We start from the raw sequence: 25,405 nt of genomic DNA, 5'->3' as shown, positions 1-25,405 counted from the left end.
GGGGAAAAAGAACGAAGGCCAAACAGCTAACAAAGGAACGTTCATATTATAAAGCAATGATAATAGTCACAGCTGCAGACTGTTTTAAATATAAGAGGCTTTTTTTAAAAACACACAACAAGTGAGGTGAATCACACAGCTATTAATTGTCATCAATATAAGTATGAATTTGAGGTATAAATATAGTGATTTGTCCCAGACCATTTGACCAGTACTTAAATTGTGCTGAGCCTTGGACCTGGCTTTCTGACTCTCAGATGGTGGGCCGTAGGTAATTTAAGGAAAGAAGATGAAGCAAATGACATTAGAGTGATCCAGAGGACCTTCAGACTTTGGGATCCTTGAGTGGCTCACTTGAGTTGACTTGAAGAAGGTCCCAGTCTTCCTTCTTTTCCCTCCCCCGTTCAGTGCAGTTCAGTTCAGTCGCTCCGTCGTGTCTGACTCTTTGCGACCCCATGGACTGTAGCATGCCAGGCCTCCCTGTCCATCACCAACTCCTGGAGTTTACTCAAACTCATGTCCATTGAGTGGGTGATGCCATCCAGCCATCTCATCCTCTGTCATCCCCTTCTCCTCCCACCTTCAATCTTTCCCAGCATCAGGGTCTTTTCAAATGAGTCAGCTCTTCCCATCAGGTGGCCAAAGTATTGGAGTTTCAGCTTCAGCATCAGTCCTTCCAATGAATATTCAGGACTGATTTCCTTTAGGATGGACTGGTTGGATCTCCTTGCAGTCCAAGGGACTCTCAAGATTCTTCTCCAACATCACCATTCAAAAGCATGATAGCCTCCCCTGTTAGCTTCTGCATTTTGGTCCCATCTCTCCTTCCCCTCCCTGGCCTCCTCATACAGACAGAACCATGAACAGGGTGGAACTTGAAATCTCCAGAAGCAGGGCTTGACTCCATGGCTAGGCCTACCTGGAAATACTTCTTTGAACCTAAAAGCCTTAGCAAAATCTAATGAATGAACCCAAAGATATTGCAGATGGGTTCTTTAAAACCTTCCCTGGGCTTCCCTGCTGGCTCAGACAGTAAAGAGTCTGTTTGCAATGCAGGAACCTGGGTTCAATCCCTGGGTCTGGAAGATTCCCTGGAGAAGGAAATCGAAACCCACTCTAGTATTCTCTCCTGGAGAATTCTATGGACAGAGGAGCCTGGTGGGCTACAGTCCACAGGGTCCTACAGAGTCGGACATGACTGAAGAATTCACACTTCCTTTAAAACCTTGATTCTGGCTCTAGGTTTGCCCTCCCTGCTTTCTACTGTGCAACCACAAGCCAAGACATTTTGAACCCACTTTTCTCAGCATCCACCTCTGGCACTTGAGGCTCTCTGAGCTCTCCCTTTGGAAACTGAGGGAAGGAACCACCTTTGGGCTTCATGGAACATTTTGTCTGTGGTCTTTGGGCAGAAACAGGGTTGATAATTTTGCTGCATCCTGAGAAGTCCTCTCTGAAATAATCACAGAACTGTTTTATCATGAGCTTGTAACTGCTAAGCTCTGAAAAGGCCAACATGGAATTTTAGGGCACCTTTATCTTCTGCCAAATTTCTCACCCTGCTGGAAGATGTCTGAAATTTTAATTTATTTCTTCAGTTTAAGATTTTTTTTTTTTTTTTCCTGTTCACATGCAAAAGGAAAGATAGCAAGTTCAAATGTTATTCATCACAACTTGGTCTTAATAGAATTCCTCTTCCTTCCTCCTCCTCTCCTCCCACCTCCCACCTCCATCTTCCTTCCCTGCCTCCTCTCTGCTCCCCTTTCTTCCCTCCCTTCCTTCCTTCTCCTTTGATTTTCACGTTGCTCACATTTCTTGTGCACATACTGTGTTCTAGATACCGTGCTGAATTAGCAAATGTTTAAGAAAATCCTGACAGTTCTGGGCTTGACTCTTTGCTTGCCACTTACAAACCGTGGAGCCACGGGAAGTCACTCACTCCTCAGGCACCTTCGACGCCCGCCATTTTTAAACGGCAAGGTTAATACCAGTGCCTACCGATTTCGTTGCTAAGCATAAATAAGACAGCTTGTGAAACCTTTCCTAAAAAGTGTATTTTGATAGTGAGAGAGGGGGAGAGCCTGTGAGGGAGGACCGTGACCACTGAGAGGGACGGGGCTAGAGAATTCGCCAGGCCTGAGGACAAGGATCACCCATTTCACCGTGTCGTTCCAGACGTCTCTCCTAGAAAGCTGTCTTTGGTTATTTCACCTTTGCGCCTTTCCATTTCCTGGGCATAATTCATGGTGAAGCTGTGTGGTGTCATGAAAAAGCAGTGACCAGGCAGTTAGAAAAAATTGTGTTCCAGTCCTGACCCTACACCCATAAGCCATGTTACTTTCCCAGACGTTATAGTTCTCTTCTGTAAACTGAGGGAATGCAATGCAATATATGGCACAAGGCTCTTCCAATTCTTACAATGATATATGATTCGGACTTATTAAAGACTTCCTTGACCACTTAAAATGCTGTGTTTGGACGCAGGCGTTCCCAGGTCCACTACAGAAATCGTGTAGATAGACATTAATCTCTGCGCAGTGGCTAGAGGCGTACAGAGGACCACTTGAAATATTGTGGTAGAACTGAGCTGTGCTTACTCAAAACTCCTCTGAGACCTGGGCTCAATTTGTAGCTTCTGGCAAAGGTACCCAGAACCATAGTATTTCTGTCATATGTGTAGACAGAACTAGTCTCTTCTCCATGGACAAAAAGCATTACATTGGAAAAAAGAAGTTCTGGGTTCCACCTGTGGTTTTGTCACTAATTAATTAGGTAACACCAGATGAAGCAAATGACTCTTTTCTTTGGACCTCATTTTTCTTTCCTGAAAAATGAGCCAGATGTTCTAGATAATCTCTAAGTCTCTTTGCATCGCCAAAATACTCAATTACAGCCTCAGAATTACTGAATTGACTTATGAGTTAAGAAAAAATTTCAGATTTGAAGTCTCCACTTAGTATGTCAAAACAGGTCAAACTACAGCTATCAATGAAAAAAAATTCTTCTGTTTTCACCACTCTTAACCACATGTAACCATTTTATCTTTCATGAAAACAGTAATTGTCATATTGTAGATATGATATTAAGGTCTCTAGTGTGTTTTGAATTACTTGGAAACCACACACACACACACAGTCACTCACACACACACACTCAGTGCTCTTATAAATAACAAGTAAATTCTCTCCCCCACAAGAATACTAAATTTAGGCTGGAGGCACATTCCACATGCTTTTAAACATAGTTCTAGTGTCTAATAGCAAAGATCTCTACCACAGTTCAGAATTTATCTTTTTCTATTTTTCTTCATTTTCTAAGGTTTTACATATCAGGGCAAATATTGATCCTCTCATAAGGCTTGCTCTTCTTCTTCTTGGTCTCGTGTCTGTTTGTTAGAATGCCTATTTTCCTGAGTCTAAATAATCACTAATAATTTAAGATTCATGCTGATTAAAAAAGGTTTCCAAAGAAGAAAAAAATCACCATATTAAAAGGAGCTTCCCTAATGGCTCAATCCATAAAGAATTTGCCTGCAATGTAGGAGACTTGCAGGAGACACAGGTTCCATCCCTGGGTCAGGCAGATCCCCTGGAAGAGGAAATGGCAACCCACTCCTGTATTCTTGGCTGGAAAATCCCATGGACAGAGGAGTCTGGCGGGCTATAGTCCATAGGGTCGCAAAGAGTCAGACACAACTGAGCAAGTGCTGGATGGATGAATTAAACGTGTACCTTAATTACAAGTTGCTTCCTGATTTTGGAAACCATGGTTGTCAAAAATGGGTATCTTGAATCAAGGAGATATGATCAGTTATTCAAATAATGAGTAAGCATTTTGAAATATCCAGAAGTTCTTGACTTTTCTGGGAAGTTTTTTGGGGGGGTCTTCCCTTTGGACTCTGGAGATCCTAGATACCAACAGGCAACACTGCATTATATGCAATATCTTGACATTTGTATCCTAAGCTTCTGTGATAAGTTCTTCTGATTAAATACAGTTGCATGATCCACCCTTGGAAAACTACTGGTGGAAATATTGAAACAATATCTCAGTTTCCCATGTTACCAATCCCTAAATCTTGTTGCATTATGCAAACACATTTCTTTTCTCCAGCATGAAGTAAAAGCAGAATTCTTAGAAACAGAGCTGGGTTGCAAAATTATTGAGAGGCAAAAAATAAGAAAGCCCCCGACTTTGCCAATTCACTGACAGAAATTATTGATACCCTGTTGAAGAAAAATAAATGTTGATGAGTCTAAGTATAAAACTGAACTTTGGAATCTATGTTATCTTGGATAAAATGACCCAATAGTGAAACTGAAAATATATTCTGTGATTACAACCTAATTCAAGCACTGACCAATCTGAAAACTACCATATTGGCTTAATCTTATACTTGGTGGTGATTGTTCAAGTTGCTAACCCATGGCTCTATTTTTGTCTTCACCATAGCTGAATTATCCCATGGATTCACAATACAAAAGATAAGTTTTGTTATTCTGTTTTATTTAAGTGATAAGAAAATTACACTTATAGGCTACCTAGATATATGAAAAATTTCTGTAAAGAATTCTAGATGTCAGTTCAACCTTCATGGGTTTCTAAAATGAATTATCGGCTCCATAAAAAGTTTGAGTTTTGTCCTTATGGAACAAGAGGCATATCTCTGGGTAGTATTTATACAACATCTCCTGTTTCCTCACTCCTACTTTATATCAAATGTCCAGACATGGATATGATACTCTCCTTACCTCATTCTGCAGCTTCTGTTTATTTTCCTTCTCCTGGCCCTCTACCTGTCCCTTGAGATTCAGCTACAAAGCATTACCCTTTGACAGGGTCCCAGAGGTAAACTCTTGTTGCTCTCTGTTCAAGTTGATTCAGCTCAGCAGTTATTCACTGGATAGTTATTATGGCTCGGGTGTTTTAGTAGATGACTTTTTCTTTTTCCTGTCCTCTTTAAATCCAACTGCTCTGGCTCCTATTTTGCTAGGGGCTCATTAGAAGGCCACAATTTATCTTTCAGAATGAATCTTAAGTGATAATGACTTTACTTATTCCCCCTGCTAGATAACTTCTGCCTTTAAATGGTGGTTGCCAGTGCCTTTAAAGTTACATCTTGAAGTCTTAGTCACCAGGATTAAGGCAAGGCCAGTTGAAGGTGCTCAGTGCTTCTCAAGTTATACCATGTAGAAATTTCTCTATTTATTCAACAGGAATGAAGAAGTAAATGAGGAGCTAATGTTGGCTTTGCTTTTTATTTTTAATATAATAAAAATCAGTAAGAGTGTGCTTTCAAATGAAGTTTTTGCTATTAATAATCTCACCCCTTTTCGAGTCTTTTGAAATTATTATTTTTACCAAATGACCACAAGAAACTTATCACACATCTTTCAAAAATCACCCTTGGCACAGTCAAAAAGTGCCTGGAAATGTTGCTTATCACATGATACTTCCAAGTTAGGCTTACATTTGTGCAACCTTATTAATCTCTTTAAGCTGTAAACAATATATACAGAAACATTTTTCTGTAAACAGTTACCAACATGCTGTGTTGATGGGGTGAAATACTGGCATTTGGTTGAATTGATCTAGTTAATATATGTACTGTAAAAAGTATATCAGTTCATCTTTAGACATTTATTTGACACAACAAATTTTAAAATTGAGAATGAGAGATTCATCAATAAGAATTGGAGAAGTGCCAAATAATTCTCTTTTAAACAAAACTGTCATTTATCTGATGAAGATTTGTTTAAGGGAAGGAGTTTGAAGAATTCTCTTCCATGCATGAAGTGAGCTGATTGTTTGTTTCAACGGCTACTCTTAAAAAAGTCTAGCTAGATAGCTCAACAGTTCTTTTCTAAATCATGAGTTATTGTATATGATTTGTAAAGTCTAAAATAATACAGCTGCTCTTAAAAATCCCAGTGCCTTGCTCTTTAGTGTTCAAACAACAAATGAGACAGCCAGAGCAGGTTTGTTTTTATTTATTTTCAAAAAGTACCTGGGGAGACCATTGATTTTGTTTATAGGATTGTTTACCTGTTTTTTAAATTAAATCTGAATTCCTATAGATGGATTTCTTTTCTGAACATAAATATTTCTTAGAGTTTGCCCTTAAAAATGATAGTAAATATTCTCCTAGGCAAAGAAACAAACAAGCTTGGAACTCCAGAAAACTTCTCAAAGCATTTTCCTTTCATTGTAAGAACTGAGTTTACCTTACAATCGCCTAAGTAAATCCTTGAAGATTTTTCTAAATCAATGTGGTTAGGAGTTGTCTTGCAAATAATAACACTTTTTAGTACCCTTACATTTTGTGAGAAATCTTAACTTCTTGGTAAAAGATATTTTCATTAGAATAAAAATGGGACTTTCAGATGCCTGTCATTTTCTAAAATGATTTGAAGTTTGAATTTTTTATGTATATCAAGAGAGTAAGTCTCTGTGAATAGAGCATACTAATGATAAATTTAGGATTTCAAGAATCAACCTACATTGCAGTTACAAAAACTATACCCGTTATTGACATCACAGTCAGCTTTTGTGCAAATTTTATTTGTGACAACTATTTATTATACTTATCAAATGGCAGGGAAAGGCTCCAACACTGAAATTTTTAAAACAGTGACAGGCACTGAATGTCCATGGGCATTGGACCAATCAGATAGTGGTAAGAGGTCAAAGCCGCAAAGGAAAGGAAGTTGAAGTATTCATGGCTATGCAGCTGCTCATTTTTTGAAAGAGTGCTATATTTCTGTGGGAAGGTTGAGAAACAGGTCAGGGTGGGCAAAATTCCAAGGTGGCCCCCAAGACCCCTCCCTCTTATGCGTCATCCCTTCCAACTTGAGTAGGGATGAGTCTTAGGAATACGATGTATGTTACTTTCATGAGCATGTTACATTATATGGCAGAAGGAATTTTGCAGATGTAGTTAAGATCACTAATCATTTCACTTTGACCTCATCAAGAGGGAGATATTCCTGGGTGAACCTCAGCTACCCAGGTGAGCTTCTAAAAGAGGTCAGAGAGGTATGAAGCATTGGATTCTGCTGCTAGGCTTGAAGAACTAAGCTTTCTATGCGGTGACAGTGTCTGTGGAGGAGGCTACTGGGCCAGGATGTGAGGGTAACCTCTAGAAGCTGAGAGTAGTCCCTAACAAACAGATGGCAAGAAAATAGGGTTATTGGCTGTGTGGCTATAAAATAGAAATTGTGCCATCAGTCAGTGAATTTGGAAGAGGATTCTAGAATCACAGATGTGATTATAGCCCCTGCCAACACCTCGAGTTTAGCCAGGTGACACCTGAGCATAGGACCCAGCTAACTCCAGGTTAACCTCCTGAGCAAGAGAACAGTGAGGTAATGAATTTTTATTGGTTTAGATTGGCCCTAGTGGTAAAAAAAAAACCTGCCTGCCAATGCAGGAGACGTAAGAGACGTGGGTTCAATCCCTGGGTTGGGAAGATCCTCTGGAGGAGGGCATGGCAACCCACTCCAGTATTCTTGCCTGGAGGATCCTATGGACAGAGGAGCCTGGCCCACGGGGTCGCAAAGAGTCACACACAAATGAAGTGACTTAGTATGCACGCATGCACTGAGTTTGTGGTCATCATTCATGTAACAGTAGAAAACGGATATAGTTAAGAATGAAGCTTTTAGGTTTCATTTAAAAATTGAGAAGTATTCTCAACCAGGCGATGGTGGTCTAGAGTTGAAAGTCTCACTGGAATGGGATGTGAGAGGTTGGCCAGCCCTGTTTATCCTGATGCCACACCTGACACTGAGATGTGTAATTCATGGCTCTGTTGTTAGTCTCACAGAGTGTTGCAAACATTATTCTTAATTTTTTTTTTTTCCTGAAATCACTTCTCTGTCAAAAGTGGAAAAGGAAAGATGGAGCTTGGGGGACTCCTTGTTTCTCAAGCCCTATCTGCTCTCTTCATTGTTGAACTTGTTGGCACAAAGATTGTGACCCCTGGAGATTAAAGCAATAATTGATTGAAAGCATCTCGTATAACCCAGACCAGCTGCTTAGCAAATGTGACTTTCCCTCCATCCAGGCTTTCTGGTAGTTGTTTTGAAACATTTGGACACAGAATAAAGTGGTTATAACATTCCTGGTGATTGTAAGTAGGATACCACAACAAAATGTTGAATCAGGCAGGGAAGATGAAGATTATATTTTGAGTAAAGCAGAGAACATAAAGAGGGAAGGCAATATGAAAACCATGTAGGTGACCCCAACTGTTCCTTTCCATCTCTACTAAAATCAATGAAATCTCTCCTCAGAGCCAGGAAGGAGGGATTATCATTCCTTGTTGCAGTGTTTGCTTTCATTTGGCTCTATATCCCTGACCTCTGGGTGAGGTTAACTATGCAAAGGAAAGTCACACTTTCAGAACAGTTAGGTATTTTTTTCTCACTAAACTGCACTGAAGATGCTAATTCCATCTCTTTCTTGGCTGTAGATAGGTGAATTAGCAAGAAATCACTCCTGCATTGTCTTCTAGTCTTCAAATGAAGCCTAATTAAAGAAATATATAGTTTTTATTGAGCTGCAAGAAAAAGGGACATGGGGCACAATTAAGTTTTCATCAATAATTAAAGCCTTAAAATTATTAATGTAGCAAATATTACACGTTAATAAGAAATATATTTTGTCACCAACTGCTGCATAAAATCCCTCTTTCATAATCTATAGTCCAAATGGAAAAATTAAGAAGGAATACACAAAAAACATTAGGCTTCAGCCTCAAGTTTATTGATGACACAAGTAAAATGTTTGCTTTGTTTCAACACTATTATTTCTAAGATTCAGTTATTCTGAATCAGTTTTTTAAAAAGTAAGAAAAAATATGCAATAGTGGTAGTAATGGCTTGTATGTAGCATGAATTTTTATTGGTTGTTGTTGTTCAGTCACTAAGTCATGTCCGACTCTTTGTGACCCATGGACTGCAACACACCAGGCCTCCCTGTCCATCACCATCTCCTGGAGTTTGCTCAAACTCATGTCCATTGAGTCGGTGAGGCCATCCAACCATCTCGTCCTCTGTCATCCCCTTCTCCTCCTGCCTTCAGTCTTTCCCAGAGTCAGGGTCTTTTCTAAAGAGTCAGCAATTTGCGTCAAGTGGTCAAAGTATTGGAGCTTCAGCATCAGCATCAGTTCTTCCAATGAGTATTCAGGGTTGATTTCCTTTAGGACTGACTAGAGAAATAGAAATATTTGTCAATCTCCCCAATATTTTCTTCTGATAAGGACTACAAGTTCAATATGCAGAGAGGGAAGAGGTCTTTCTACCTTTGCTCTGTGTCTCTTGTCCAGCTGAACTTGAATCATTCTGTTCCTTCCCTCTTTGGAGAGAGAAGGTGGATGCTGAAGTCAGCCTTCTGATTTGTAGATCATCTATTGAGAGAACTCTTTTCTTTAGTTGTTAAAAGTCCATTGGAGAGCTTTCAGGAGTGCGTTTGTATCTCTTCCCCACCCCCGGGTGACCCATCCTGAACTTCTATCAAAGCCCTTTCATCTGCTTTTGCAGTCAGCTCTTTCCTTGAGTGCATCCCCGTGGCTTACATATCATAGGTGCCAATACCTATTTAAGGGGCAAATGAACGAGGTAGCATGAAGTTGTTTTGTTTATATCAAGGTTAAGATTGCCTGATTTATAAGCATCTCAATTCATTCCTATTAGTTAATTTCATTTTAAAAATGTTAGTTAATACCTACTATGAACAAGTTGGTGGGGGTGATCCAAGGTGAAGGAGGTTAAGTTTTCTCTCTTATAATCTGAGAAGAAAAAGATAATGTGTAAGTAGACTGTGCAGACTGCCACAAAGAGTCACTAACAAAATGGAACAGGGGCGGGGTGGTTCAAAAGAGGAAAATGAATATGGAGTTAGTTTGAAGACTTAGGAAAGCTTCATGGAAAAAGTGACCAGTAGGATGTATGGTCATGAATGGAAGACATGTAAGGGGGGGAGGATTCTGGGTAGCTGAGTAATTAGATGTACAAAGAAAGAACATGAGCATACAGAGGGAAAGTTCAGCATGTGTTTGGGGATAGCTTGTGTTCCAACTTGGCTGAAGCAATTCCCAAGCAAGACTTGAGAAATGAGGCTTTCAGAAGTAGATTAGAGTTCTGTTGAGGTGGCCTTTGAGTGATAGCCTTGGAAGGGGGGTTAATGATCAAGCTGTGTGCATCATCATTCTATATAGAATATTCTATGTTCACAGTTGGTACTGTGTTCAGCTTTGTGCCCTGTTTAAGTGAATTGTGTTCTCATTGGTGACTGGTTCTTCTTAGCTGAATTCTCTGGCTCCTGTTTCTTTTATGTCTTTCATGGTTCTTTGCTCGTGGTAAACAATTAAGTACTAACTCACTATCTAATGTTTTTTTTTTTTATTATTATTTGATTACTGAATTGTTTGGCTGATAACTCCAAGGTATTGATAAAGCTTAGAAACCATCTTGATTTTCTCAAGAGCACTGTGGAGTAGGTATGTCCATTTCACATTGGATCAAAACAAGTCAGCAGGGAAGCCCTTCAAAATAAGGTTCAGAATTTTAAAACACTTGTTCACTTCCTTCCAGTGAGACCAGAACTCACATATGCTGGTTTCAAATACTGGGCTCTTTCCTTTGTTGTATTTTACAACATATTGTTGTAATTTCTAGAACTTGGAAACTTTAACACTTTATGTTAAAGGAAGGAGGAAAAAAGGAAGGGCAAAAAGATAGATTTCTGGGATAATAAGAGAGAAGTCAAAGAGTAGTCCTCTTCCTACACTGATCCAAATTTCACTTGGAGCCAGTTGCTCAGTGTGACCCAGTTAATCTTTCTCCCAAATTTTAATTTTGCTTATAATGTTTTACATCTCATCTCATCCTGGATTTGCAGGCAAAAATATACTAAATGTCTTTTTTTTCAAATAATACTGGGCCATCCTAATAACAGCTATTATTTACCAAGCACTTACTGTATACTAGTCACCAGGTCACGGTAAGGCTGCTTTACACATATTACATTTATTCCTATTGGAATCTGGTGAGCCCATTTTCCAGAGGAGTGATTGAAATCACTTCCAAATCTAGCTCTGCCTTCAGATTCTGAGGTCTTTCCTCTTGTCTTTAAAACTACTAGTTTCTAGCCAGGAACATGTTTAGTGGGTCTGTTCTACCACTTCTTTTTGAACACATGGTCCAGGTCAGGCTCTAATTCTATAGCTCTAGGCAAGAAGGCTTCTTCAAAAGTGGTTCCATGTGTTGGCTGATTGTAGTCTGGTTACTTAGAATCAATTAAAAGGCAACAGTGTAAGATAATGTTTTTTTAATCTTGTAGAACTTACACTTTAGTTAAATCAATCAAATACAGAAACAGTGAGAAGGATGAGAAATACATATACATCAAAAATTAAGGCTGGTAGATGGAGAAAAGAGATGAGGGTAGAGTTCAGCCCTGAAAATTGGGTAAAACATGAATAGAAAGAAGAAATGCATACTTGGTGGGGGTGATAGAAAGCACCATGAGAAAAGATGCTGACTTTTGAAGGTATTTATTTATTGAAATGCTTCCCATTCATCTCTGAATTCTCTCTTGGTTCTTCCTAGAACTGTTTTTGAGCCACTTCACATGCCTATGATACAGAAAATTGTGTAAGACTCAGACCATTTAAATGCACTTTAACGTCAGAAATCAAGCAAAGCACTAATAAGCCTGAAGGTAAAAGTGATAGTTATGGGCAATGCAAGGAAAGACTTTCGCCAGACAGTCATTCTAACCTAAAACGCTAACCTCCATCTGGTTTGGACGACTAATTTAATGTGTGGGTGGAGGTGTGAAATTTAAAATCTTTTGAAGAGAGTAGGGCAGTATTTAACCTCAAGAGAGTGTGATTTCTGTTGCATAACTTGAAAAAAATGTGGTAACAAATGTGGTAACACCACAAACATATACATCACCTCCAACTCCAATGTTGCTTGATTATGTTATCACGGATTTGTTTTCTGCCCCTGATACAGATATCTAACTCTAAATCACCTGGGATAAATCTGCTATGAAATGTTGAATTGCTTCAAAAATTTTTTTTTTTTCACTTTTATCAGGTGGTATTCTCAAGGCAGTGGAGCATCCAGAGACAGTACACTCATCAATCTTGGAAGACCCCACCCTGCCCCCTTTGTTTTAGCTGCTTTTGGACTGTGCCTCTGAATCCATCCTAGTAATTTGTCTTGCATTATTTACTTCTGCATTTAAAACAATGCCAGCAGAGTTAGGATTCTAAGTTATTGTTCATTCAGGGTTGAGAACCATTGATTTTGAGTGTTCATATTTAAAAAGGGGGATGTAGTGGGGTTCAATCATAACTATCATAATGGAAAAGCTCATCAGGTTGAACCAGGCTCAACCCTTTTAGGCAGAATGAGAAATGTCCCCCGTGGGATACCAATTCTATGCTAAAAGGTAGAAAGCTTTCAGGAACTTGCCTGAAGACTTTTAAAAAATTAGAACTTGGGTCTTCTGTCTCCAAATCCTGCATCCTTTCTACCAGGGTATTTATGTGTAATTGTGTATGATTTGCCCAAATATCACAGCCTTGGGAGAGGTTTTCTTTGACCATTCAATTGAAAATCATCTTTCTTTAGCAAATTACCCATTTCATATTATTTTTTCATAACAATATGTGTTTGAAATCATAGAAGGTAGTTCCGCAGGAGCTGGGGCCTTCACCATATTGTTCTCTGCCACATCTCCAGCATCTAAAGCAGTGATTTGTAAACAGTTGTTGAATGAATGAATGAATGAATGAATGAATGAATGATCAGGGAGAATTTTATATTTTTACAAATATGTCAGTTTCATCATGTGCCCTATGTCTTGGTGGAGGTGGAACAAGGACACTTTTAATAGGATAGGTGGTTTCTCAGAGCAGCATCTGTATTCGAGGCAGAAAATCAATTTCTACCCTGGATGACATTTTCAAAAGAAGTGTATCTGGTAGCATGGAATCTTCTCTCTGACAGAGCTTATGTCAAAATACTAGGATGTCTAGATAAGTGGCCCACATTCTGTAGAGAGGATATGCCATTCAAAGGTGCCCTGAACTGTGCATGAAATTTAGCCCTTATTCTAACAGACTTCCTGGCTGCACAAATAAGAGAGTCACTGTGGCTTTGTGAGTATACTTATGTTCAGCAAGAAAACTTGCATATATGCATAGACATTTAATAAGCTTGGTGGGGGAACAAATATGGGATGCAGATTCCCCAAGTTAGCCAGTTTTTGTAATATTTTTGGTAATAGGGTGGAGGGTGCCTGTCTGGTATGTTCTCAAATATTGAAAACACAGCCATTGTTTAAGACCTGAAATTCACAATAAGATGGAGACAATATCAGAAAAATGTAGACTATTTGTCACAATTTATGCAAAGCATATTAAGTAAATGAGACCAACCAGTTGTCATGTATACACCACTGTGCTAAGGAATGCTTTTCCTCCTGGTATTTGTTACTGAGGAAAATCATTACCAAAGCCATTTAGCTAATTCATTCCCATGTTTGGAATTAAGCATTTTTAACAGTTATCTACTTCCCATTGTCTGCCTGGGACAAGCCTTGTCTTGTCAGTAAAGTACTTAGCTCTCTGCTGCCAGAATTGAGATAGGGTCATCAGAATCCTCTTGTAAATTCAGGAAGATAAACGCAGGGAAGTTGGCTCCTGCCCAAGCGTCAGGCTGGTGAGGGGATGGGGTCGGGGGGGACGTGGAAGAGGGAGAGGGGAGGACAAAAGGGCAACTTTGCTTTTATTTGTAGGAGAGTGAGACAACTGCTGACTTTGTGCCATTCAGCATCCTAGAAGATGTTTCTATTTCTTTTATTCTATTTCTTCCTCTCCCACTTCTCCTGCAAACGCGCGCGCACACACACACACACACACACACACACACACTTTCTTTAACAAGGAGACAAGGCTTTTATTTTATAACTAGAGAAGAGACAATACTGCAGGTGGAAGAAAATTATTGATTGATGTTCTCATGCATTTGGAAATAACTTATAATAGGTCTTTTCCTGAGCTGGAGAAAGAAGGTGGCTATAAATTTGGGGCTTCTGCTATGTACCTGAATCTGTCTTAGAAGAATTAAATACACTTTCAAATTTTCATTTTATGTAAAACTTTGATGAGAATTTGATAGGCAGAAGATCTTATTAAGCTCTTAAAATTAGGTAAGCAATTGGAAACCTTCCTAAATGGGAGGCCAGCTTTTATGCAGACAAGTGTGTCCACGTCAAAATTTTCCTTGGGCTTGGATTTTTTTTTAATGGGAACACAGGATTAAAAGGGTATAGCTTTTTATCCTTGACCCCCAAGAGACTTCCCAGTTTAACAACACTCAAAAAACTTAAACTGATAAAAATAAGTTAAAGTAATGAGAAGGCCATCAATATGTCGACTCTTGCAATTGTAAATTAATAGAGGTGGCTCCTTTTGACCTGCCCCAGATGTCATGTCAATTGATTAAATGTTCTGAGACAATGAAATGGAAAAAGACAGCTTTATTATAATGCTTCAGGCAGGGAATATTTTTATTTTGCTATTCGGAGCACATCCACATGTCAGTGACCAATTCCATTTGGAAAAAAGACACTTTGGAGGATATATAAGATTAGGAAAAGTCTCCAAGGTGAATCTTAGGTCTGAACTAAGCACTTCTGTTATTTTTAGTTGACATTAGGGATCATAAAAGATAGCATTTTAGGCTTTATTTTGACTCAGGGCAGAAGAGTTGTTGGTTCCATCTCTCCCAGGTATCATGGGATGGCCTGGCCCTGTTGGGCTAGTAACCTCAGTAGACATTGCCAGGGGCATGGCCTGGATTGGGGTCTCTGCCCATCTATGGCAGGGACTAAATTGGAAAAGGTGTCAGGGAATGAACAGATTTTCAACCGCATGCTCCTACTAGCCATTCTGAGTGTGCTATCTTTCTGTGGGTGATTTGGCAGCCATGGACTTGCTTTCTGAACAGCTGTTTCAGCCTCAACTTCTCTGTAGTGATAGAGTGAATCTGAGAGGGAAGAGGATCACTTCCTGTTTTTTAACTAGAAAAATATCTTGCTCTAAAAAATAATATCTTCAAAAATTCTTAATAGCAGATGAGAAACCCTGGTTGAAAGAGAGGTTTTTTTTGTTTGTTTGTTTTGTTTGTTTGTTTTTTGTTCAGTTCCTCAGTTGTGTCTGCCTCTTTGTGATCCCATGGACTGCAGCACTCCAGGCTTCCCAGTCACTCAGTGTCTCCCAGAGTTTGTTCAAACACATGTCCATTGAGTTGATGACACCATTCAACCATCTCTTCCTCTTTCGTTGCCCCCTTCTCCTCCTGCCCTCAATCCATCCCAGCATCAGGGTCTTTTCCAGTGAGTCAGCTCTTTGTATCAGGTGGCCAAAGTACTGGAGCTTCAGCTTCAGCATATTTTGGAACAGTTGATGATAAACTAAACTTGACCACGTGCCTGTAATTTGACCAACTGTACAAAAATTGGTTGTCTGGCAGGCAGAACTAAATCCCTAATCATTTGAAAAATGGTCTGTTGAGTGGACCCATAGACACATAATCTCACATCTCATAGCCTGTTAGGTCAGAAAGCTGTTACTTCTGGGGGCCTAAACAACTTTGCAATGGCCCCTGACTCTGTACCTTCAAGAAACTGGCAGCGCTTGCCCTATGTCCCCAGAGACCTTGATTAATGTAATATTTATTTAGCACATCTGTTTCAGGTCAGACAATCGTATTTCTCTGACCTTCTCCCGTGGATTTCTATTCTAGTCATTTCTTATTATTTTCGATATCACCCTTTTTAAAAATTGTAACATGTCCTTTTAAAAAGGCAGACCATCTAAATAGAGCATAATGTTTAAAAGGACTTATAAGGCTGGTCATAAGAAAGGAGTAGAAAATGTCATGACTTTTGACTCTTCAACTTTTTAAAATACAGACTTATTTATTGTACATTTCAGTGACCAAATTTATTCCTGGACCATACAACCAGAATGATTTATTCTCACTTACATTAACAGGCTCTGGAAACCAAGAACATCATTCAGTCACAAATACAGTATGCCCCAGGCATTGTATTAGACTACAGAGTGAGAAAGTGGTGGTCCTTCCTGTGTTGGAGTTCATGGTCAATGAGGGGATGGAACACTAAATAGGCAGTAGTATTTGTTGCAATCCAGTAGCATTAGTTTTCGTGGTAAGAGGAAGAATAGGATGGTAGATGGCATATAAAAGGGAAAGGAGTATCAGGGAAGCCTTCCTGGAGCAAGTGTTATCTAATTTGAGGACTTCAGGAACCCCTATGTAGATCAATGGATAAACAAAATGTAACAGATCTGATGACAGTATATCTACAGTTACCCAGTTCTGCCCACCCAATGTGCTGTATTTTGTTATAACTTTAAAACAAAAATAGCAGTAAGATACCAAGTGGGAAGAGACAATATGATTTTCTGGGTCTCAACTACTTTAAATTTTGTCCTTTAAAAAATTACGTTTGGATATTAGCTATTTTACCTTATATAATTTTGAAAAGTATCTTTCAAAATTCATTACAAGAGCTGCATTGTTCTTTTAGGCATAAATCAGTTTCTTTTCAACAAATACTTAGAATGGTTAATAAACAGTTTGCTATTTTTTTAATTCTAATTTGTGCTAGTATGAAGAATCCTTGGGAGATCTTTGAAAAAATTATTTCTATCTGGAGATAACAATGTAGAAGAGTAAATTGTTTGGCAAAGAATTTGAAGCATATGGGCAGAGATACAAGAATTTACTGCATTTATAAGTTTCATTATAACTCTATAAAATGCAGCATCATTTGTCAGGAAATCAAAGCTTATAAAAGTGGCAATTGTGAATGCAGTTGGTTGCAGTTTCAAGAGAATGAGGATTAGGAGTGTAACTGAGATTCCTTTTATGATAAATTATCTAGCTCCTGGCTACCGTGTATGAGCTCTATTAACTGCCTATAAATTGTTCATCATAAAATCTAGTTCATTCTTGTTAATTAGGCCAAGTCTTTTATGAAGATTTTTTCTCCTCTCTCTGAAAGCCTAGGCTGACAGGAGAGTAGCTACGCCAGAATATTGAGGAAGAAAGGGACCCTCTGCTAACCATGATGCTGTGTTCCTTAAAAACTAATAATTAAAAGAGAAATCCCTGAATTAAAATTACTTTGGCTTCTTCCTAATGAAAATGGAATCATTCTATTGTAGTCACAGAAGGAAGTTAAATACAGCCAAAATAATTGCATCTTCCAACTTTAAATCCTCATGTCAATAACATGCAAGAAAGGAAGGGTGTGTGTATACAGAAGACTTGGATATATCCATTAGAAATGATTAATACCAAGCAAGGTCCAGAAAGACAAATAGACATATTATATTTTTCTGGCATATCATTCCACGACATTTTATTATGCACTTTTCCCCATGAAATTGAACTTCTGTGTAAAATTATCTTGGAGGAAATCTTGTATTTGTTGCTCATCTCCAATTTTTTTCCGTTGTATTTTGCTTTTTGTGGTGCTCACATAAGTGATCAACTGGCAGTGAATGTTATGTTTATATTATCTCATATTTTGCATTGCTAACTGGCTCCCTTGATACCATTTAAGGTGCATCCCTAATCAGCTCTCACGTTTCACACTTCCCTTGCAATCTCTGGATTTTGTGAAGAGTAGACATGCCGTGCCCCAGTTCTGGATGCCAAAGTGGTTGTGACTTCAGGAAGTCCCAATAGTCAGAGCCACAAGCTGAGTCAAGCTGTGTGATTGCTCCCCTGAGATGCAGTTAGCAAGCCTCTCTGACAGAGGCCAGAGGCAAGGAACAGTCAAAGACTAGAAAAGTCGAGTCTGTTTGCACACACTCCTGTGCTTAACACCCATCAGGGTGCAATTAAGAATGGTCAGTAGTGTTATTATATTTGGAAACCCCAAATAACATTAGGTGGGGGGAAAATGGGAAAATTAGTTCAAACCAAGGAGGACTAGTTCTTAAAAATGTAAAAAAAAAAATGAGATGTTTGCTTAAGCTACTTTTCATGTAACTTTCTAAATGCTAATTAGTTATCAGTGAAAGAAATGGTAGGATGATTAGGTAAAGTATGCTTTATTTCTAAGGTCTTATGGACTTTTAGGGTTTGTCTCATGCCTTTGCATGTCACGGGACCAGACTTTCTATTTTTTCTGGTCCAGCTTCTCGGTAATGTTGCTGGCTCCACAAGATTGCAGTGCAGATAAGGAATCATCTAGGTACATTCTAAATTAGATGGTTAGGAAGACAAGGTAGTTCTTTGCACTGAGTAAGGGCTCTGCAGGGGGCTAACTTCGATGGACTGTTGTGTGAATCAGTTAACTTTAACACTAGGCTATAGCAATGCCCCAGGGGCCTTACCAGTGTATATCTTGGGGGGAATAAATTGCAACAGGCTTAAACATAATTATAGAGGAATTTCTTAAGCTCCGGCTAGTTCAGTTTTAAATGAAAGAAATTGTTTTTCCTTTTGAAAGACCTTAGCCTTTAGAACATGATATTTATTTTAACAAATTACTGTAAAGAATCCCTTTTTTAAAAAACAAAAAAACTGTTCATTTTATATTATCATCACCACCATCATTATTTTTATTACAAACTAATACTGTACAAAAAAGATCTTCACGACCCAGATAATCATGATGGTGTGATCACTCACTTAGAGCCAGACATCCTGGAATGTGAAGTCAAGTGGGCCTTAGAAAGCATCACTACGAACAAAGCTAGTGGATGTGATGGAATTCCTGTTGAGCTATTTCAAATCCTGAAAGATGATGCTGTGAAAGTGCTGCACTCAATATGCCAGCAAATTTGGAAAACTCAGCAGTGGCCACAGGACTGGAAAAGGTCAGTTTTCGTTCCAATCCCTAAGAAAGGCAATCCCAAAGAGTGCTCAAACTACTGCACAATTGCACTCATCTCACACACTAGTAAAGTAATGCTCAAAATTCTCCAAGCCAGGCTTCAGCAATATGTGAACTGTGAACTTCCAGATGTTCAAGCTGGTTTTAGAAAAGGCAGAGGAACCAGAGATCTAGTTGCCGACATGTGCTGGATCATCAAAAAAGCAAGAGAGTTCCAGAAAAACATCTATTTCTCCTTTATTGACTATGCCAAAGCCTTCGACTGGGTGGATCACAATAAACTGTGGAAAATTCTGAAAGAGATGGGAATACCAGACCACCTGACCTGCCTCTTGAGAAACCTGTGTGCAGGTCAGGAAGAAACAGTTAGAATTGGACATGGACCAACAGACTGGTTCCCAATAGGAAAAGGAGTATGTCAAGGCTGTATATTGTCACCCTGCTTATTTAACTTATATGCAGAGTACATCATGAGAAACGCTGGGCTGGAAGAAGAACCAGCTGGAATCAAGATTGTCGGGAGAAATATCAATAACTCAGATATGCAGATGACACCACCCTTATGGCAGAAAGTGAAGAGGAACTAAAAAAGCCTCTTGATGAAAGTGAAAGAGGAGAGTGAAAAAGTTGGCTTAAAGCTTAACATTCAGAAAACTAAGATCATGGCATCTGGTCCCATCACTTCATGGGAAATAGATGGGGAGACAGTGGAAACAGTGTCAGACTTTAATTTTTGGGGCTCCAAAATCACTGCAGATGGTGATTGCAGCCATAAAATTAAAAGACGCTTACTCCTTGGAAGGAAAGTTATGACCAACCTAGACAGCATATTAAAAAAGCAGAGACATTACTTTGCCAACAAAGGTCCATCTGGTCAAGGCTATGGTTTTTCCATGTCATGTGTGGATGTGACAGTTGGACTGTGAAGAAAGCTGAGTGCCAAACAATTGATGCTTTTGAACTGTGGTGTTAGAGAAGACTCCTGAGAGTCCCTTGGACTGCAAGGAGATCCAACCAGTCCATCCTAAAGAAGATTAGTCCTGGGTGTTCATTGGAAGGACTGATGTTGAAGCTGAAACTCCAATACTTTGGCCACCTCATGTGAAGAGTTGACTCATTTGAAAAGACCCTGATGCTGGGATGGATTGGGGGTAGGAGGAGAAGGGGATGACAGAGGATGAGATGGTTAGATGGCATCACTGACTCAATGGACATGGGTTTGGGTGGACTCTGGGAGTTGGTGATGGACAGAGAGGCCTGGGGTGCTGCGGTTCATGGGGTCGCAAAGAGTCAGACATGACTGAGCAACTGAACTGAACTGAATATTGAATTATATTGCATGGACAGTGATCCTAGTTTTCCTCAAATAATCGGGCTCTTTTCTAAGCCTCTGTTCAAGCTTTGAATAGGTAAATACAAATGAATAAATATCATATTTAGCTATAGAAATCTTCTTTTATGGACTGAATATTTGTGCTCCCTCCCCCCAAATACATATGTTGAAGTCCTAACCTGCAACACGATGGTAGTTGGAGGTATTGTTAGAGGTTTTGGGAGGTGATTTGGTTGAGATTTGGTCAAGAGGGTGGAGCCCCTGTGATAGGATTAGTGCCCTTGAAAAGTTAAAGTGTTAGTCAATCGGTCATGTCTCATGCTTTGTGTCCCCATGGACTATAGCCTCCCAGGCTCCTCTGTCCATGGAATTCTCCAGGAAAGAATACTGGAATGGGTTGCCATTTCCTTCTCCAGAGGATCTTCCCAAACCAGGAATGGAACCTGGGTCTCCTGCATTGCAGGCAGATTCTTTACCGTCTGAGCCACCAGAGAAGCCCTTATAGCAGAAGGAAGATGCATTAGAGTTTCCTTTCTCCACCATATGGGGAAACTGCAAGATCCAGGATTTAGCTCTTTACCAAGAGCTAAATCTGTGAGCGCCTTGATCCTGGACTTCCTGACCTCCAGAACTGTGATAAAAAATGTCTGTTTTTTCCAGCAGTCCCCAACCTTTTTGGTACCAGGGACCAGTTTCATGGAAGACAATTTTTCCATGGACCAGGGGTCAGGGGGTTGGTTTCAGCATGATTCAAGTGCATTACATATATTGTGCACGCTTTGTTTCTAATCTAAAACTGCCACTGATCTGACAGGAGGTACTGGTCTACCACCTGGAATTTGGGAACCCCTGGTTTAACCCTCCCAATATATGGCAATTTTTTGTTGTAGAGGCTGGGCAGAAGCCCCACTAATACTCTTAGCTTATGGAAAAATTTCTTCCAAACAAAAGGACCAAAATTTAGCAATGGTGAAAGCAGGCATAGAAGAGTCTGGGCAGAAAGGGGGAGGGAAGAGGATCATGGTGAAGGCACAAATGGGTTTGAGGAAATCATCCCCCAGTGACCAGTACCACTTAGGCTGGTGGTTTTTTGTTTTTGTTTTTGTTTTTTTTTAAAGTGAGAACTAATCAGATGGCCTCACCTAAATGCAAGGGGGCTGGGAAATGGAATTTCTGGCATACAGTCACTTTCCAGTAACATCTCTGCACTATGAAGAGGAGCATGTCTCTGGTGGACAGCTGATGGTTCATGGCACCACATTTTGTATGTTACTTTCAGCTTAGAAAACGCTTTTTACAGCTGTATACTATTTGAATTCTTAAGGTCACTTTAGTTAAGGAGCAATGTTTTTTAATGCCTGCATATTCAGTCAGTTCAGTTGACTGGCCAATTAACTGAGTGAAGTCAGTCCATTTCATTGTTTGAATTTCCAATTGTTTGGCTGAATGGAATGGTTACTTTGGCATAAAGTCTGTGCAGTAGTCCTATATAGATACAATCCCACTGAAGCTGGTGTAAAATTTGTCTTTGTCACTACATTTGTTTTTCTAGACACTGTTACCTTTCCTAATTTCATTTCCCAAATTCTTTTTAGAATGCTCCATTGTCCTAGCTTATTCAGAAGAGAGCTGCTTTCAGACCTTAACTGAGAGTGTACAAGACTAGGTTTGTTTCAGTATTTTTAACACAGTCAAGTTTGTATGTTTTCTTTTTGCTGTTAATACCTGTTGGGATCAATTCTACAGAGCTCTGTTTTGTTTTTTGTTTTTGTTTTTTTTTAAAGATCTCTTGTAGTACTGTGTTGATGGTCAGACTATTAGTTATATTGAAACGATATCTTAAAAACCAGAGCACATTACTGCAGATGTTTAAAGGAAATTTAAAATTTTATCTCTACATTATTTCTTTGGTTTTTAATCTGCATTTTTTTTTCCTATCTTTGATGTTAGGGTGTTATCTCAGGCTTACATTAATGCCTAGCAATATGCTTTTGTAAATCCAGTCTCAACTTGGCAAAAGTCTCCAGAATTGGAGAAATTTGGAGTCAAACACTTAACATTGATTATACTCTCATATTTAAAATGCAGAACTTCAATCAGATAATCCATTGACAAATATCATGAGTGTCTTTTTAAAGCTCTATGAAGGCTGCACATAGAAATGAGTGATCGCCTACAAGGAACTTACACTCTGGGACTTGTTCACAGCACCCCAGCCTAGCAGAATTTGGTGGAGAGAATGGGACCTATGACAAAATGTTAAGTAGCAAGCAAAGATAGCCTAATGAGACGTGTGGGAGATCAGTTCTCTGACTGATCAGAAGAGAGAAGGGATCATCACGGTCCAGAACAAATGGGAAGAGAACCCAGCGTGAGCCTTTAGGAGGGATATAAAGGGAAGACATGGTTCAGATAAAATGAGAAATAAAGAGGTGGTGGTCTCAAAAAGGGATACATGTAAACAGAATTGTAGCCCCTGGAGGCCATATAATGTTTTGAAGTAACAGTAAATAGATTTTTCTATAGGAAACTGAATGAAAACAACAGTCTAAAATGTTGGAAGGGGACCCAGGCTCCCAGAAGAGGTCCCGGGCTGTGGCGGAAGCAGGCGGGCGCCAGGCCTGGGCTCAGGCGCCAGGCTGCAGAGGCGGGCCGGGCGGCCGGCATCATGGCGCTCTTCCACTTCCGGAACTGCTTCGCTCTGGCCTACTTCCGCTGCTTCACCACCTACAAGTGCAGCGGGCTGTCTGAGTCCAGTGCTTTCTGGAAGTGCGTCCAGGCCGGGGTCGCCTACCTGTTCGTGCAGCTGTGCAAGATGCTGTTCTTGGTCACTTTCTTTCCCACCTGGGAAGGCGGCGTCTGTGACTTCACTGGGGAGTTCATGAAGGCCAGCGTGGACGTGGCAGACCCGATAGGCCTAAACCTTGTCATGTCCTGGAATGCCGGCAAGGGGGAATACAAGATCATGGTTGCTGCCCTGGGCTGGGCCACACCGAACTCATTATGTCCCGTGGCATCCCCTCTGGGTTGGAGCTTGGGGGCATTGATTTGATTTGACTGGAAATACATCCAGATGACCATTGACTCCAACATCAGTCTGGTCCATCACATTGTCGCCTCTGCCCAGGTGTGGATGATAACACGCTATGACCTGCACCACACTTACCGACCAGCAGTCCTCCTCCTGATGTTCCTTAGCGTCTACAAGGCCTTTGCCATGGAGACCTTCGTCCACCTCTGTTCCCTGGGCAGCTGGACGGCACTGCTGGCTCGAGTGCTGGTGACGGGGCTTCTGGCCCTCAGCAGCTCGGCCCTGTATGTCAGCGTGCACGCCTAGGCTTGGCGTCCCAGACTTTCATATACCTTCTGCCCGTCCCCAGGTTCAGTGAAGTAAACAGTATTTGGAAAGTTAAAAAAAAAAAAAAATTCTTTTTTGAAGCAATAGGTTGCTATCAGATTGAGGAGAGCTCTAAATGTCAATTTGATAAGTGTGGTCTTTATTTTATATTCACTTTTGAACCATTAATTCCCTGGTGTCTCAGATGGTAAAAAGCGTCTGCCTACAATGCAGGAGACCCGGGTTTGACCCCTGGGTCAGGAAGATCCCCTGGAGAAGGAAATGGCAACCCACTCCAGTACTCTTGCCTGGAAAATCCCATGGATGGAGGAGCCTGGTAGGCTACCGTCCATGGGGTCGACTGAGCGACTTCACTTCACTTCACTTTGAACCATTGGAGATTTGGGGATGATCTCCTTATTGACAGCAACTTGGAACCTGAATTTGTCCACACTTTCAGATTTCTGTCCCAAGCCTGGATTTCAAAAGTTATTGCAATTTAAAGCACAGTGATGCTGATCGCTGCCCGGACTCCACCTTCTGTTTCACCTACCACACACAGAGTGGACAAGGAATGGACTGCCACAGGGACCTTGCTTTTACCTAATTATCAAGACACAGTGGTAATCCACTAAGTTTTTCTTTGGGGGGGGGTGGTATCTGCCTAAGAAAAACCTTCGTCCTATTACAAAACTGAATCTGAGGGGTGTGAGGAGTATATAGATATGTCTCCTTTGAACTTTGAAGGAGACTGTTTACAGTTAACACAAAAATAAGACTCCTCACAAATCATTAGCTTTTAAGAAGAATGACCTACACATTGTGAGGTACTCTGCCTCTTGGACAAATATAGAAAGAATTGATTGTGGCATCGCTCTTGATCTCAGAGCATCAGTGAATAACCACCTACAAAACTTGCTATACTTCTGAGTTTTGTACTTAAGGAGTTTGCAGTTGCAACCATGTGGCACATGTAACAAGCTGACCGTATTAGTACCGAGTTTGTCTACGCCATCTGCTGTCGTATTGACATCTGCGTCCTTCAATGTAGCACCTTCTTTCTCTTAGACATATTCTGCTATTTCTTCTTTTCCTTCTTTGTTTCAAGTCATATCCACTGATATCTGCACCATTTCATGATATCAATAAAGGAGGCTTTCAGTGGGGCGGTAGGGGTGGAAGGCAGGGCCAAGTGATCAAAGGACTCAGTAGAAAAAATACCTTAATTCATGGGCCTGAACACTGTGTAAAAAGGTGAGCCTTGAGGTAAGAAAGTATCCAGAGGAAGCATGAGACAGAAGTGAGGGTTTAATTTGGGATTAACAAAAGCATCAGAAATAGCTAAGAGGAGACAGGGGAATGAGGACCATGTGTGTACAGGGTGATAGCAGAGCAGCTCACGGAGATTAAGATGGAATTAATCTGTTCATTGGAAAGATGCTTCGGATTTTTGGCAACACATACCAAGAGCAGTAACTCCAGGTAGCCTTCTGAAATCAGGGATCAACAGGTGAAGGCTTCCTTTAACTTCATTCTTAAATTACAGTCAAAACTAACTTGTATAAACCACACCTTTTTAAAAGGTGTTTTGGTTTGTTTTCAACACACTGTTCCACTTCATTTTTTCACTTATCCTCACAAGGTAGCTGTGAGTTAGTTTAGCATCATCAGGCAAATCTCCTGGCTCCCAGTGCTTAGCTAATTCTGTTAGAAACTACTGACTTTAATTGTGTATGGATGGAACATTTTTTCTATTAAACAGCCACCAGATTTTTAGA

General features: G+C 40.1%; 1 long non-coding RNA gene and 1 pseudogene across 2 annotated transcripts in view; both read left to right on the top strand.

Annotated features, from left to right (window-relative positions):
• The window catches only part of LOC122439546, a 160,679-nt gene that overhangs the window by 95,316 nt on the left and 39,958 nt on the right, over nt 1–25,405 (top strand). The gene's annotated exons all lie outside the window — the stretch shown is intronic.
• On the top strand, nt 22,215–23,661 carry LOC122439545 (annotated as a pseudogene).

This window comes from Cervus canadensis, chromosome 4 (genome assembly GCF_019320065.1).
Source record: "Cervus canadensis isolate Bull #8, Minnesota chromosome 4, ASM1932006v1, whole genome shotgun sequence".
Lineage (NCBI taxonomy): Eukaryota > Metazoa > Chordata > Mammalia > Artiodactyla > Cervidae > Cervus > Cervus canadensis.
This window is presented reverse-complemented; position numbering and strand designations above follow the sequence as displayed.